The sequence below is a fragment of the Aquila chrysaetos genome, chromosome 15, assembly GCF_900496995.4.
Source record: "Aquila chrysaetos chrysaetos chromosome 15, bAquChr1.4, whole genome shotgun sequence".
Classification (NCBI taxonomy): domain Eukaryota; kingdom Metazoa; phylum Chordata; class Aves; order Accipitriformes; family Accipitridae; genus Aquila; species Aquila chrysaetos.
The window spans coordinates 12445617-12460248 of record NC_044018.1 but is presented as its reverse complement, the minus strand read 5'-3'; positions in this window follow the sequence as shown (position 1 = coordinate 12460248).

Genomic DNA, 14632 nt, shown 5'->3' with positions numbered 1-14632 from the left:
TTTTTTTTTTTTTTTTAAAGTCTTCCACCGGGATTGCTTTTCCCCTCCCTGCAGCAGGGTCGCTTCTCTCTCAGAGCCCCGATCCCGCCCTGAGGTACTTCCCCTCGGGGCACTCGCTCCTCGGGGGAGAGGGGATCCCCCTCCAGCCAACCTGCCCGCCCCGCCTCAGCCGCCCCCTCCGGGGGGCTGCCTCCTCCTCCCAGGGCTCTGACTGCCCAGCACCCCGGCCGCCCTCTGAGCTCGGGGCACTGGTCCGTTCCAGCTGGACGCCCGGCGAAGCGGAGCTCGGCCCCAGCGGGGACCGGACGGGGCGACCACCTGACGCGCCGCTGCCGGCGCTCGAAGGCGGGAAAAGCCTGCGGAGGGAGGCGGGAAGAATCCCTCCGCCCCTCGCCGTTCGCTAGCACGCCGCTGCTGAGGGGACGCGGTGCCGCCGTGTGCCTCCGCCCGGGAGGAGCGGGGCCGGTGGCCTCTCGTCGCCGTCGGCACCGAAGGAGAAGGGGCCAGCCGGGGTCCATGCGCCAGAGGCTGCGGGTTGAAGCGCACGGCTGCCAGGACGCTGTGGAAACTGCAGTTTGGTCGGAAAGTCCTTTCTTTGGTGCCTGAGCCACGAGGGTCACCGACTAGAGCCGAGCAACCTGCCGCCGCTTATTTCTACGGGCGGGACGTGCTTTCCCAAATCGCCTAATTCCGAAAGCAGGCGGTCCTGCATGTGCAAATGCTCGTGTCCGCGGCCCTTTGCCACGATCCTTCTCCGATTAACACACAGCAGAAAAGACATTACTTCCCTTACCTTTTTTTTTTCACAGTAGCAAGTCTTGATTCAGCCAAGGACTTTACTCCAAAAATAACAAGTATTCGTACAGCTTCACGCTTTTGAAATAGGTGTTTCCTCTTCAACCGCTGAAATTTCATTTCCAAGAGGTTATTTTTTAAAGTTTGCGCTAAACCAGCAGGTTGCTTTAATACCGTTAAGGATGGGCAATAAAAATAGAAACATCCTTAGGGCCTGTTGCTGCAAATATTTTTTTTTTAAGGCTTATCATCCATACTACAGTGAAGAAATCCACTGAAGCCCAACAGATCCATTGTTCCTGGTAGCAAATGTTACACGCAAGAATTGTATAGAACCGAGCCTTAAAATAGCTTTCTCTTCAATATCTCTGCTTTTGTAAATATATCTGGCTAATAACTGCTTTCTAATACTTAAAAAATATTATTCATTGAATTAATCTTTAGTTAACAAGGCATGGTTCCTGCCTATTTTTAAGCAACAAATAGTCGGACTGAAATCAATTAGATTACATTCACATTTTAAAATATTTAAAATACCATATGGAATGGCGGTCATCATATAAACTAGAAATAAGATTTTAAGGCATGTAAGAGAGATTCACCACAGCACTTATGTTTGCTACTCCTCTGCATTGGAACAGCATCTAGGAAGCATTCCTGGAAGACAAATTATTGTATTTTTCTGAAGTGGAAATGCTGTAGTATTCACAACTGTTTCTAACATCTTCTGAATAGAATATTCCCCCACTTGCCTGTGAGTGTGAAATCCCTTAGTATGCATGGTAGGCTGCAAGTAAATAGGAGTGAGTTTAAAATTACTCAACTCTTTGAACAGTGAAAACATCCAGAATTACATGAAAAATAAAGAAAACTGCCTTTTGTGCACCTACACAGCTATAAATTAAGATTGTTTATTAAACTGCATCCAGTTGTTCCACATCTATGGCTTACTTTGCTGTATATAACTTAGATACCTAGCATAAGCTAGCAGACTTCCACTGAAGCATAACCTGCATGCTCTGCACTTTTCAATTTGCAACTCATGAAAAAAATTTATTCATACTACTTGTTTACTGATAGTACAAATTGAATAGAGCATATTTTTACTAATGGACTGGAAAAAAGACATAATTGCTTTCCCTGCTACTCAGTTCAATAATATTTTAATAAGATGTAAACACCACATTTTTCTTGTAGAATTTCAATAATTTCAAACTTTCTGTCAATTGGTTACGTCTCCATCACATTTATCAGGTATATAACTATTATTATACTGTGTTTGCAAGTTGACAAAGTGGGTTGTAGAGCAGCTTCTTGATGAAGTCAGCAAAGAAGCTTTGGGTTCTGATGCAGCAACAAATTCTCAGAAATATTCCTTCACTTCAAAACATTATTTAAAACTCTTACAAAAGGTTTTATAGTTCTCATTCTCTTTTTTCTTTTTTTTTCTTTTTGTTGAAAACTAGAAAAGAAAAACATTGTAAAATATTAAAAAAGAAAGCTCAGGAATAAATATTAGGAAATTAAGTTAAATATCAACAAAGACAGCACGAAAAATAACTATGCTACTCTATGTGATCAGTAGGAGACTAAAATTTGACAGTCTTAGTTTGTCCAGTGAAACAGTGCAATTTGGCTCAAGTCCTTTATCTCAGCTTAGCTGTGCTAGCTTAATGATTGCAGCCTTGACCTTACAATGCATTGTAAGTAAACTGCCTTTTTAGAATGTGAAATTTCGAGACTGAAGGACTGTTGTAATCCATCATATTTCTATCATGAACTATAATGCTAAAAATTTTCACTCTGAAAGTAGCTCACCTTGTAACACTGATTCATCAAGGCCGTAATTAAGATTCCAAAGGAAACTTACTGGTTGACTAGGAAAAGGTTCATTTTGATACTTCTCTTATGAACAGGACATTGGTCATTAACATTCTTAAAACCGTATTTTACAAATTACCTTTTTTCGTCATCTTACTGTCACATCACACAATCACTTCATCATTACAAGTATCCATAAAAGAAGTTGGTGTGTGAAAATACTTTCTATACTTTCTATCACAACTGCTGTATCTGCAGCCCTCACACACTTCCTATCTATCCATGTAATTTTGAAATCGCTTAAATAAAAACTTCAGTCCTTCCCTCTTTTCCAGAGTAATCCATATTGTTCCCAACAACTAATACGAACCATTAGGCTTGCTAAATGTTTAATAAAGGTAGAACTTCAACTTCACCCAATGTACTTGAAATCATAAAGAAGCTAATGTCTCTCTGTATGCATTGCATGTATTAATTCCATATTCTCAGCAGAGTGTCCATACCAACAAAGAAAAAGCATCATGTAGGAGGTACACTATGCTACTATCAGCTTCCATGTATATGCAAGCAACAGTCTTGGAGTGATTCAGCAATATATTAGTCCTTCAAAGCCAGACCTGGAATAAAACTGTCCTGAAAATCACAGGCTTCCTAAAAACTTATTTAGTAAAAGTTGTCTAACTGCTCAGTACCGTTTCTTGAGATGCTATTATTTTTATATTTCCTCCCATTTTTGTACTCCATTTTTTATTTTCCTTTTTGTTTCTGCCAATATAAATGGTGACAACTCTTTCATGACCAACACACAGTAGCCCTCATAAAAGAAGGAAGCTGTTCCGAAAAACAATTTTTTTTTTCTCTTGTAGCCTCGTCCAGAGCTAAATTGAAAGAAAAATACTGCTGTAAAACAAGGGGAACAAAGTGTGTGAATATCCACTGGGGGAGATCCAGAAGGCATTGTACCTAACACTAAGAGTAATAGGGAAGTGCAAGACAAAGTCCCTCTCTAACTCTTGGGAAAGGGAGAGCATCTGACACACATCATCTTCTCCCTGCACTGCTCTGTCACTGCTGCCTGACTGCCACGACAATGACTTGAATTCTTTGAGGATGGTTTGGTGCTCTGACTTCCACAGTAATAAACTTTTCTGTTGCTTTCAAAGGGAGTTCTTTTACATCTTGGGGGGTATGAAAAGAACATGCTTAAGAGGCGTTTAAGAACTTAAGCTATCCCTATTTAACTGTAGGGTGAATCATAGCCCTCTTTATTTTGTCCGCTGCAATGAAGTCACTGCTTGACTGCCTCATGTCCTACGCATTTGGCAGCTGTCAGTTTCAATAAAAACTGCTGTTTATTGGACTTGATATTTTGAACACATTCTCTTCCTATCACCTGATAACACTGTTTGGTCATGCCACTCTATACCTGTGACTGTATCATTTTCTATTATATTAACTCCCTGTACAATCCCAAAGATGTTCCCATTTTCCAGCTGAAATACTTTGTTTGCAGCTTAATTCCAAAACAGAAGTAGCAAAAAAAGGCATTTTGTATACAGAACACTAAACACAGAGATACAAAGGGTCTTCATCCAATTTTATCTGCCACTATCCATCTTCTTCATAAAGGGCAGTGAAAATAGTTCCGCCTGCCAGACAGTTCAAAACCTCTTTGTTGAAAGTCTGCAGTGCTGCTGAATTCAGGTCACACACATCCAAGGGCACTCAGAATGCAGTGTTCTTCTTTTCATGCTAGCAAGGCAATTAACTCAGTCCATATGATCCCTAAGACTGATTTACTTTTGCTCAAGGTACTGCATAGAACACACAGGCTTGTTCATAGAGCCACAAAAAAATTTAGGTTGGAAGGGACCTCTCGAGATCATCTGGCCCACTCTGCTCAGAGCACAGCCAGCTTTCACGTTGCATCTAACTTCAGTCCTTGATCAGGCTGCTTGGGGCTTTTCTAGTCAAGCTCTGAATATCTCTAAGGTTGGAGATTTCCCGGTGCCTCTGGGGTGCTTGCTACGAAAAGCTAGTTATAGCACTAAATTTTAAGCAATCCATCTTCCCTTTTCCAGTGTTGCTGTCTTCTTTTAGTCTCTGCTTATCATGTACGGACTAACTAAACCATGTGTAATGCATGAGTAATACATATAGTGATTCACTTAGTCTTATAGTATCTATTTCTGATAAAAAGCCAGTTAAGAATAACAGATTACATTTAAATAAACAACTCTTCTTCTTCAAACACACCATGAAGATACAAAATATCTACACTTCCTCCTTTCCTCCTGAATACTGTTCACAGCTAAGAAGTTATGTTTCAGAGTCACATAGTAAAGCTAAGTGTTAGCCATATCTGCTTATCAGCAGTTTTTTATGTCCTTGGAAATAAGCCTGGTTAACAACAAACACAGCACCCCTTCTGCCATTACTAACTGGGTATATTGTAGAAGTTGCAGGGCTTAGCTGCTCAGGCAGCTTCTCAGAGAAGTGGAACCATTTAAGAGGTGATAAAGTATTGCAGAAACTCACGGGAAGTACAGTTTATGTTGGGAAGTCCACAGTGTAAAAGCTAAGTGTGAGCTGCACCCATATAACATTCTGCCAAAGCATATAACGAAAGTGCAAAATATCCATGGGACAACTGAGAAGTTTCACAAGATAGTTTTCCCTATATCAATTGCATCTCAGTTCCTGTCTAAGAAAAAGGACAACTGAAATAGCTACTCTACTGCCTTAAGGCAATAAAAGCAGTGCAGATTACTGATTTTGGCTCCTGAACTTTCACACAGAGGTATTTGGCAAAGTGCATGATGTCTCATTTCATGATAGTTTGGGGATGTATCAGAGGCAGGAAAAAAATAAACTCTTCTAGTTCTCTTATCAGGGGAATTCTGAAGCCTTGTTCAGGCCCTTCCCATCAGGCTTCTTAAAATTAACCAGATTATAATGCATTTTTCATTGGCAAGAACAGATGAAAATTAAGTGTGCAAGATGAAAGTGTCTTTTGAAGCAGAAAATAAAAAACTGAAGTGCACTTTTGCGTAGTGTGTATTTAGTCTACCTATGGCCATAAAACTTCATGTGAAAACAAACTGATGGGCTTGACAAAGCCTTTATTTGTTCTCTTTTTATTTCTGAAAAACCTGTGCTCAGAACTATGCTGTTGGTCATACTCATAAATTACCCAGAAAACTATGTAAGACAGATCACAGTTACTGGAGGTACTCAAAGTTATAGTTGATTGCGAAGAATCCCAGAATCATCCTGCAATACAGAATGACTGCATAATAAAACTACAGAAAAATTTCATTATTGATAAATAAGAGCTAATATGTAGAAGAAAAATAACCCTAACTGTACATGTACATTTAATATGCATTCACTAGCTACTACTACTCAGAAAAAAAAGATATGGGGGAATCTGCAGACAATCTCTGAAAACAGTAATTCAACATTCACCAGCAGTGAAAAAAAGGAGAAAAAGTAAGAAATTATTCAGAAAACACTGCTGATATTATACTTCTGTAATCCACAGTATGTCCAAACCTTTAATAGTGAGTGGTACTCTGATCATCCCACCTGAAAAAAAAAAGATATAATAGAACTGGAAAATGTAGAAAAAGCAGCAGTGATGATCAATGTGAAACAACTTTCATATGAGAAGAAAACAAATATACTGGGACATTGAACTGAAGAAACGGGATAATTAATGGGGAACAAAGTGTGAGTCTATAAAGTCATTGGTAGTATAAAACAGGGAAAAAGAAAAGGACTTTTCATAGAAACTTAAGAGTGGCCATATTGGGTCATACCCTCAGGTTGGTCCAGCCTAACGTCCAATGTGACAGCAATGAGAAGCACAGGCACATTGTAACGAGAATAAGAGTGGGGTAAAACATGTGCGTCTCCTAAGAAATCTCAGTCTGCAACCATTTCTAGTTTGGTCACTGTCTACATATTCAGGATTTCCATGGATTTCTTTTCTGTATTCAGTTGATTTCTTTCCAGTCTCCCTTCAATTCCACGTAAAATTTTAGAACAAATTTGGAACAAAGAATTTCACAGCTTAACCTCAATAATTTTAAGAACAAGCCCTTTTTATTTATTTGGAATGAGTGCTCAGCTTTGATGCCTCCCTTTCTTGTGTTGAAAGACACAGTGAACACTCAATCCCTACATACCCCTATCATGCTATTCATGTTTCTCAGACCTCTATCACATCCTGATCAGGCATCTATTTTCCAGATCGAAAAGAGTCTTATTTGGTTGATCCCGCTACAGAAGCAATTCCATACTTTTGCTCATCCTTGGTGCCCTTGTCTGAGCCTTTTTTAATTCTACCATATCCCCCAAAAGATGAGGGATCAGAAGTCCATATACTGGTCAAGTTGCAGGTGCTTCACATATTTATGCAGCAGCATATTAATATTCTTTGGGGGTTTTTTATTCATTTCCTAATCATTTTTAACATTCAGCTTGGTTTTTTGACAGCTGCTGATCACTGTCATTTTCACTGAACCATCTAATCATAACTTGAAGAGCTGGCTCCTCTGCAATAATGGTCATTTCAGAGCCCATCATTTTAAAAGTGACGCTAGGACTATTTTTTCCCCCCTCTGCAGCAGTTTACATTACTGGAAATTGAATTTCAACTGCCAATTTATTACCCCATCTCACAAGGTCCTTCTACAGTTCTTCGCATCTAGTTCTCATTTTTACTACTCTAAGTCAGTCAATCTCATCAGTAAACTTTTTCACCTTGCTATGCATTGCCTTTTCCAGATAGTTTTTGGATGTGTCAAACAGGGTATAAGAAATTCATTGCGGGACAAGAACTGGGATGTATCACTAAAATTACTGTTCCAGAAGCTTAGCACAAACAAAATATCGTATTTTTCATATAGAATTAAATTGTGGAACTCATGGTAGCATGTAGTGATGAGGCTCAAAGGTATAAGAGGTTTCAAAACTAATTAAGATAAAATTCAGGAAACATACCTTCATAACCTATTAAGCACAATGCCTTGATTCCGAACTACGATTCAGAAAATTGCAAAATGTTGATTGTCAGAAGCTAGAGGGGACTAAATGAAGGATTATTTTATATTTGCATTGTTTCTTATGCACTTTCTCTAAGCATCAGCTACTGGCCAGTGTTGGAGACAATATACTGTACCACCTGCATACAGATCAGACATACACATCTAATCCAGTATGACCATTTTTACATTCTTTTATTAGATATGTATTTCAGATTGTTATTAATGCTTTAAAAATGTGCTGTGTTTTTACATTTTCAAGAAGATACTGTATTCTGAAATGTGCTACTAATGAAAAGTAATCAAGCCTAAATATTAATGAAATAATAAACATCTGGCCTTACGAACTCAATGCCCAGTATGCAGGTTGAATATCCATCCCTCTTTAAATCTGTTAAAGATTTTTGAATGAGTTCTTCCTTTCCTTTTTGATTATTCCTGTTTAAACTATTTCAAAAAATGTATCTGTCCAGTGATAAAAAAGAAGATATGCTGATCTTTCAGCAGACAGAACAGCATAATGGTATGTTTTTTTTCTAATGAGAGAAGGTTTTGACTTTGAGAGCAATTGACTGGAATTTGAAGAGCACATTACTCCATGGCAAATGTTTCAGAGGGTGCTTTCATTACACATAAACATCCCATAAGTTCTTCAAAATTAAAATGTCTTATTTGGACATCAGAAACTTCCCTATAATGGGATTGCAGTTGAAGACATATTTCTTAGCAAAATATCCACTCCCAATTATCCATATATGCAGTCCATGACTAAAGCACTCCTCCAGACACATGTTCCTCTCTTCCTATATATCAGCCATAATAAATATTTTCTGAATTCTTTAATTTAGTGTGATTGTAACACATTTGCCAACCTTGAAGCAAGATTTAAATATCAGGAAATCAAATGTATTGCTTACACTGTAAGGGAATTGCCACACTGTAATTAATAGATGTATTATTTTTCTTTTTCATTCTCCCCCACCATCCTGATCTAATAAATAGTATTAGTTGCGGGCATTAAATGTGGGCATAAAACACGTGCATTTAGTCAAGTGTCAAAATGCGGTTGTCAAGGCTTCAGTTTTGGCAGGCACACAGAACTAGTAAGTAGCTGAAGTGTGTCACCAAGCATGTGGGCAACTTATGTGTTTCCTGTTAATTTTGTAGTCTCCAGATGTCGTGGCTGTTAACATAAATAATGTGGGTCGAAGCTGATTCCGGGTTTTCCAAACACTGGAAAAGACTAAGCTTCTGAACTACAGAAAAAGCTCTTCTCCTGGGTCTCAGTTGTCATCCCAAAATATAATTTACTATCATCATACCAACGTGAAAATATTTTTATAATATATGGATCACATCTGTATGAGCCTTGTATTTTGGAAACTGAAATTCTTATGCCTCTGGTTCTAGGTTGCAAAACATCTAACAAAGAGGCACATCTAGGACACCGTCATGGTTTAACCCCAGCCAGCAACTAAGCACCACGCAGCCGCTCACTCACTCCCCCTCCACCCAGTGGGATGGGGGAGAAAATCGGGAAAAGAAGTAAAACTCATGGGTTGAGATAAGAACGGTTTAATAGAACAGAAAAGAAGAAACTAATAATGATAATGATAACACTAATGAAACGACAACAGTAATAATAAAAGGATTGGAATATACAAATGATGCGCAGTGCAATTGCTCACCACCCGCTGATCGACACCCAGCTAGTCCCCGAGCGGCGATCCCCCGCCCCACTCCCCCCAGTTCCTATGAGACGTGACGTCCCATGGTATGGAATACCCTGTTGGCCAGTTTGGGTCAGCTGCCCTGGTTGTCTCCTGTGCCAACTTCTTGTGCCCCTCCAGCCTTCTTGCTGGATGGGCATGAGAAGCTGAAAAATCCTTGACTTCAGACTAAACACTACTTAGCAACAACTGAAAACATCAGTGTTATCAACATTCTTCGCATACTGAACTCAAAACATAGCACTGTACCAGCTACTAGGAAGACAATTAACTCTATCCCAGCTGAAACCAGGACAGACATCTAGATGAGGTGTATCTACAACATCAGAACAGCTCATAATGTGCTGATTTAATGTACTGGATCCTCACTTTTTATGACATAGTTTGTATAACAGCATTTAAAAACTGTCATTTCATGCATTTAATATGGAACCATTAGGAGCTGATTATGGCATACTGTGAATAAATTATCTACTATATTTAAAATGATGACTAAAAGATGAATGATGTAAACAACATTGACAAAGCTGAAACTCACTTAACGGAGAATCACAAAAGTGGGAATAGTGTTGCTAGTATTTGAGGAAAATGTAGGGTATAACGATGAAACACTCTAAATGGCTGATAATCAAAATTCAAATATTTTTCCCCATGGAAGCACAATTCACAATTATCCGTTGAATTTGGAATATTCAATAATAACACTTAGACATCTTGTGCAGAATATGTAAGGTGAAACAAAGTGAATCTAAAATGTTTTATCCAAATTAATTTCAAACATAATAGATGGCACTTTCCTTTTAGTATCTTTTAAAGTTATCTTAGTCTGAATAAGATTCTCTAATTATAACAACATGTATAAAATACTGTAAATCAAGATGCATATTTTAATTTATTAGCATGTAAGACTGCAAAGTCTAGGAAAAATCAGAGAATGATAGAATGGTTTGGGTTGGAAGCGACCTTAAAGATCATCTAGTTCCAACCCCCCCTGCCATGGGCAGGGACACCTTCCACTAGACCAGGTTGCTCAAAGCCCCATCCAGCCTGGCCTGGAACACTGCCAGGGATGGGGCAGCCACAACTTCTCTGGGCAACCTGTTCCAGTGCCTCACCACCCTCACAGTGAAGAACTGCTTCTAATATCTAATCTAAATCTAACTTCCTTCAGTTTAAAACTGTTACCCCTCATCCTATCACTGTACTGCCTGTTAAAGAGTCCCTCCCCTCCTCACTGCCCCAAGGATCTTGAACTCCACCATTTCATGGTCACTGCAGCCAAGGCTGCCCTTGAGCTTCACATTCCGCACCAGCCCCTCCTTGTTGGCGAGAACAAGGTCCAGCATAGCACGTCTCCTTGTTGGCTCCTCCATCACTTGGAGAAGGAAGTTGTCATCAATGCATTCCAGGAACCTCCTGGGTTGCTTATGCCCTGCTGTGTTGTCCCTTCAACAGATACCGGGGTGGTGGAAGTCCCCCATGAAGACCAGGGCTTGTGAATGTGAGGCTGCTCCTATCTGTCTATAGAGGGCCTCATCCACTCGGTCTGAATAACATGAATAAATGAATAACGTGATATGTTAAAGAATGTGAGTGATGATAAAAAAATGTTATGTGACCATTAATATGAGCAATCCTCTACCTTTTAAAAATAAAGACAAAACAAATAAAATTAAGTAAAATGTATTTTTACTTTTAGGAAGGGAAGAGTGTAGAATGCCACTGTTAGGCAGTGGTTCTACAACATAAAAACAACACAGAATTCTTCCTTTTTATTTCTTTAAAGCTTCAGCAATCAGACAACAGGTTATTATAATAACAATCACTGGCTTTTTCTCATTATCTTGAAAAAAGTAGCAACCCTTTGTTCATACAGCTTCATGTATAAGATTCTTTCTGACATATACCATGAAGTCACACTGTAGTTACAGTGTTAATTTATACACATGTATTTATTTACAAAAATCTTCTTCTCCACAGACACAGAAAAACACTCAAAGAAAGAAAAAGTGCCTAAAGCAGGCAAACAGAGGGATAAAATGTCCATTCATCGACACTCAGTTCCGCCCATCCTGGTGAGTGGGCTGGATGGGAGTGTATGTTCCTGTGATCCTGGGCTTTGCTGACACTGCTGTAAATTGCAAGAGCATTGTATCTGTCTTCAGCAAGCCCCAGGAATCAGGCATAGCATACAGGCAGGTAGGCTCTTCCTCTCCACTCTTTCACAGCATGTAGTGATTTGATATATCTGAAGGTCAACACTATAAATGAGACATCCTAGCAACTGGTAAATGGTTTCCACACTGACTGTTTGCTAAAACAATTGCTAGACTGTGTTGATTTAATAAGCAGTTTGCTTTTAAATTCAGCAATTATTCTTTCTAATCTATTTCATATATTCAGGTGTTGCTAGTTTGAAAGAGATATGGAATTTCAGTAATACTCATGGTATGAATAGAGATCCGTTAATTATTTTGATCAAAATCTCCCTTTTAAATGTTTTTCACAGCCTTAGGAAAAAAAAAAAAGAAATTTTGGGTGGAGGAAAAAGAAATTGAACAAAGTCTATTGGGTCCATAAATGCAGGAAGAATTTAATGTTCTTTTTTCAAGAATAGAAATCAGAAAATTGTGTTCAATAAAGGCCTTGGGGAGCATGGGGGGAAATTCTTTAAGAACACAGAGCTTTTTCTTGAAGTTCATGCAGAACAACTACAAAATTAGATAGCTTCCAGCTCCTGCTTGGCCCAATCTTAAACATGGTCAACTATCAACACATGACGCAAGAAAGACTGCAGGCATTTCTTTATTATGAAGTATCTTGTAAACTGATCAGCCAGCATCATTCTCACATAAAAGACAAACTAGTTAAATATACATAGTTTTTATACTCATATTAAATTAGTATATTTATTATTGTATATCATAGTGATGTACATTTATACAATTTTATATAAAATGCATTCTTTAGACACAGGTATACATTAAAAATGACAGTTATGTAGGTCTTTACAAAACCCATACATTCAATCCCCACTTCAACTATGGATAGAAATTTAGAATAGACTCAAGATGAGGAAAGAAAGCTGATTAAACATCTATGAAATAGCTCAGATGTCCTGTTAAACATCAACAAATTGGTAAAAGGGGCCATTCCATAGAAAGGCTAAAAAAAATCACACTACCCATCTGCCTAAAAAGCAACTTAAGAGGCAGGTAAGTAACAGCCTAAAAATTTTATTAACTAATTTTGTAAAGAAGACAATAAATCATTTAATACATGAGACTGGGCAGTAAATAATGTAGATTTAACATTTTGTGTATGTATGTGTGTGTGTAGTTGCATATACACACACAAATTATGTATATATACTAACCCACATTTATACAACTCAGCCCATAAGATAAATTTCTCAAGAGAAACAGCAGAATCTTAGTTACACTACTGTTCGCATTAAATTAAATGGGACAAAACACTTATTAGTCTATCACTAGTTTGAAATGGCATCAGAGTGAAGGATCATGAATTACTAGATGTTTTACAAAGACAAGGAATCTAGAACACAATATGATATTAAAACCTAAACCACTGATTTCTTAGGATATTGCACCTAAAAGGGATGATCCCAGTAATAAACAAATGAGCTCTAAACTCTGGGCCCTTTCACTGGGTAGCTAATTATCACCTCACTTCTGTAATTTAAAAGTTAAATGTCCAATGTGGGAGACTCCCACCTAGATGGTGATTCCTCTAAGTCTCTAAGACAGAAAAGATGTGTTTGCCATGTGGTGGTATCTCCCCAGCTACAGAGGAAGTGTAAAATGACTTTCAGTAATGGCAAGTTCTTTATACTAAAGATTAAATTAAGTACAATATTATTGCCATTTAAACCGCTGAAAGATCAAAATGCTGTAGGTCCAAGAGGTAAATCTGCAACTGATCTATTACCCATTTCTTAACGAACTTATCTAAAAGATAAGATTAAAACCAGAGTACTGATTAACAGATTATTGGACTCAAATGATGGCACATGGACTGGCTCTCCCTGTGTTTTCTAAAATACATTATGTCTGCAGAAGAGGAAATATAATCTAAATTAATGCAAATTCAGCAGTGAAGCAACTGGGTCAGCAGTGTAGATCCCACAGATTCGAGCACTAGGGCTGCCATTTTTACAATTAGTGATATTTCTTATCAGTCTGAAAACTACAGGGTGCTTTTCATGTAACCTAATTTAGGACATCTGCATCTGAGCTAACCACTCAAGGATCCTTTTATAGACAGTGCAAAAAAATAGGCAGTTCTGGGCTGACATTAAATCTCAAGTATTTTAGATGTTTAGGAAGAGATAAACGATTAAAAATGCCTATTTGTTTCAACTGACTATACTGGCAACACAATGTGGCTAACTCAAATGTAGAGGGCTACTCCAACGTCTAAATTTGGTTAAGTATATCTTAGCCCATGTGTTTGCAATTAGATATTAATCATTTGAGAAGTTAGTGAAGTATTGCTTCAGAAAAGGCCAGAGAGAAAATAATGCAACAAAAGACTGTGTAATGAACTGCACTCCAGAATGCAAGGTCATGAACTTTAAAAACATTTGCATACAGGAAGCAGTTGGACCAAGGGGTAAATAAATCTGGACACAGGAATGCATTAGCATGACTATCCTATTCCTGCTGGAACCTAAGTAAGCTCATTCAGAATTAGGTGTCTCTATCTGGAATAGCATTATGAAGCACAGATATGTCTTTTGACCAAGACTATTCTTTTATTGACTGTTAACCAATAGTCAAGCTGTCACTTTTCCACCAGGCAAGCTCAGCAGGATCACAGGGGGAAACATTATCTTCACTGAGACTGATGCTTGGAACAGACATTTAAGGCTGAGCCGCCTGGGCTTCCTCTTCAGTTTCTAGATTGTGCATGCCCACAGAGTTGCTGTACTTGGAAATAAGAGAGCAGAACATGCTCTGAATTTATTAGTGGACAGCTTTTCAGAGCAAAAGGAATGAAGAACTGCATCCCTCCTCCATCTTGTCCCTTCCTAAGAAAACTAGTTAAGAGCACAGGAATTGTATGTTGTAATCAGCTGATGGAAAGCTCATGGTTAAGGTTCTGAAGAAATGTGAAGAAAGGAACTCTTTAACCAATATACATGACATAAAGACATTCACATCCTACTACATGTGTACAGGGTATGATGAATCTTTGTCTAACAATGTATGCCGAAGT